This window comes from Crocodylus porosus, unplaced genomic scaffold (assembly GCF_001723895.1).
Source record: "Crocodylus porosus isolate Cpor-Errol unplaced genomic scaffold, CroPor_comp1, whole genome shotgun sequence".
In the NCBI taxonomy this organism is placed as follows: Eukaryota; Metazoa; Chordata; order Crocodylia; family Crocodylidae; genus Crocodylus; species Crocodylus porosus.
Genome location: NW_017728886.1, coordinates 103,328,920 through 103,331,359, shown reverse-complemented (window position 1 = coordinate 103,331,359; position 2,440 = coordinate 103,328,920). Strand labels below are relative to the sequence as shown.

The 2,440-nt window shown below is 47.3% G+C and overlaps 1 long non-coding RNA gene across 1 annotated transcript in view; it reads right to left on the bottom strand.

The window, feature by feature from the left end:
- Positions 1-2,141, bottom strand: part of LOC109313541 — a 3,939-nt gene extending 1,798 nt beyond the window's left edge. Inside the window, exon 1 of the long non-coding RNA XR_002102077.1 lies at positions 2,027-2,141. This is a non-coding gene — a long non-coding RNA (uncharacterized LOC109313541). The remainder of the gene's footprint in view (positions 1-2,026) is intronic.
- Positions 2,142-2,440: the final 299 nt, after the last annotated feature.

The following is a 2,440-nucleotide window of genomic DNA, read 5'->3' as shown; positions in this document are numbered from 1 at the left end:
CGGACTAGATGATCTACCTAGGTCTCTTCCGACTCTAGCTACTATGAAACTATGAAACCCTCAAGTCAGCCACAACACCTTGACTTTCCGTGCTATTGCACACTGCTCCTCCACCCATTCATCGCAGGACAGCAACTCTACGGGAAGCCCAGCAAATTAAGGAAAACAAATGTCTCCCCATCCACCAGGACCTCAACAGTGCCTTTTACCATCGCCTAAAGTCACACAAGCCCTTCTGGATCCACACAGTTAATCTTCAACAATGTGACTTCAACACTGATGAAGCTTGGAAAGTGTAATGGAAATGGAGTTCACAGGAAGTCCCAAATAAGCATCTTGTGATAGATCCAATGCAGGACATCCCTGGCTTTGATCTCCCACAATGCTCATGGGCAACTAAACCATATCCACCTGATCCACAAATATGAAGGACATATCACAGCAATACATCTGCTGCTTCTGATGCAGTTGTCTGGCTCAACCACATAAATGTAACATTTTAGTTGCCGTTCTGTATCTGCATCATCCATATGAAAGAAGACAACGACTTAGGCTGCCATGAGACTCTCCCTAGATTTCCAGGGGTGAGTTGGTAGAAGTGGGAGCCTTGGTTGACCCGCAAGCCCCACTGCTCTTGACAATCGCCACTGTTTTTCAGGGCCCATAATGTTTGAGGATGGGACCCTTACATGATGCACCAAGATCTGTACAGCCTATGCTCTCCTACTGCTCAAGAAGATGCTGTTACTTCAGTATAACTGTCTTATAGTGACACTAAAGAACTTCAAAGCAAGGCTACATTAAGTACCTCCCCGAAGCTGTTTGATTACCTCATCCAGGGAGGCTGGGTGATAATATAGACTCCTTCCTAGACAGACAAGCTTATCTGCCTCCCACTCAACACAGGATGTCCTCTTGCACAAGTGATGCTCCCATACACATATCCTCTACCAAGGTCTTCCCACTAAACCCAAGACATATGCTGCTGCAGGCATGCTGCTGTCAGTGAAGCTTTAGGAACCCTTTTCCTGCTGCCTCAGTGCCGTGATGTTTAAGCTACAGATAGCCAGCTTTCATTGGGCCATTTACAAATGTGACCACAGGGGAGGGATAAATGAAAGGACTGACCAAAGGTTTTAACTGTCTGCTCTTAAAATTGTCCCTGTACAGGACCGTCTCCCATTACAGGCATCTCCAATGAGCAGGGGGAGGGGACAAGGGCCTCAGTTTTGTGCAAGAGCTATTCCATCCATATGGTTCTTTGAGATTTCTGCTATGTTTTGCATTTCTGAAATGATTTATGCATGTTGTTTGCAGCAGGAAACAATGACTTGGAGCAGGATGGGGCAGGGGGAGGGAAGATGCAGTTTATTTTTCAAGAAAGTGTGCATTTGCTTTTGCTAAAAAGAGTTTCTTGTTTCCATGCTTCCTTCCCAAGGAAATAAACTCACAGATTTCCCAGGGCCCTTGGTCACAGGTGGAGGTGGGTGAGAATGAGGGAGGAGAGGCTATGTCCCCACAGCCAGTGGAAAGACAGCCAAGTGGGGCTGGGGTGAGTGATGGTGATAGAGAAGAGATTTTGCTGCTCTGTTCCTATTGCTAGGCCTAGGGACACCCAATAGCGACTGATAAAACAGCAGAGCATTGGGTTTGGGGTGGGATCTGGCTGGCCAGCCATCAGAGCAGAGCAGAGCAGGGAAGAGTAGCATAGCTCCAAAAGCCAAATGGGTCTGGCTTTTCCACTGTAGGGGTTGGTGTGCAATAGGGGCTGATGGAAAGGATAGGAGCATGACCTCCCACCAATTATGAAAGGGATAGTGAGAGCTGAATCACAACGGTCTTGGAACCCTAGAAGTGGGGGCGGTGACAGGCTGTGCCAACCCCTGCATGGAATTCGGGTTCAAACATGCCTCAGACCTAGCTCAGAGCAGGGGCCTCTGGGTGTCTGTGGCCCTTTGAGAGCAGGAGTGCAGGAGGGAGGATGGGTGTCAGGGATACTGCCAGAGTGGGCTGCACTGCTACTCACCAACAGGTTTGGTGTCTGGCTGTGTAGGTATGACCTCCAGGCAGCTGAGCGACCCCTGGTTTCACAAACTCCGATGCAGAACTTCAATCATGCTGGATGTAATATAAACCAAAGGGGGAGTTTTTGAGAAACTCACGCTAATGGGTTTTTCCCATAAACTCCTGTGAGGCTCCATCAGGGTAAGAGAGGACAGTTTGGCTCAGCATTTCTACAGCTGTTGTATGCAAATTAAAATGGAGTTCTCGCTGGGCTAGCTTCAGAAGCTGCCTACATTTTCAAATATATTTTAATACAGTATCAATTATTGTTTTTTTTTAAAGGGCATACCAGGCCCTGCATTTAGCATGCAACTGCTATCAGCAGTGTAACCTTGTCCCTCAATACCTATTTGATAATAAAGCAGTAGAAGATTTT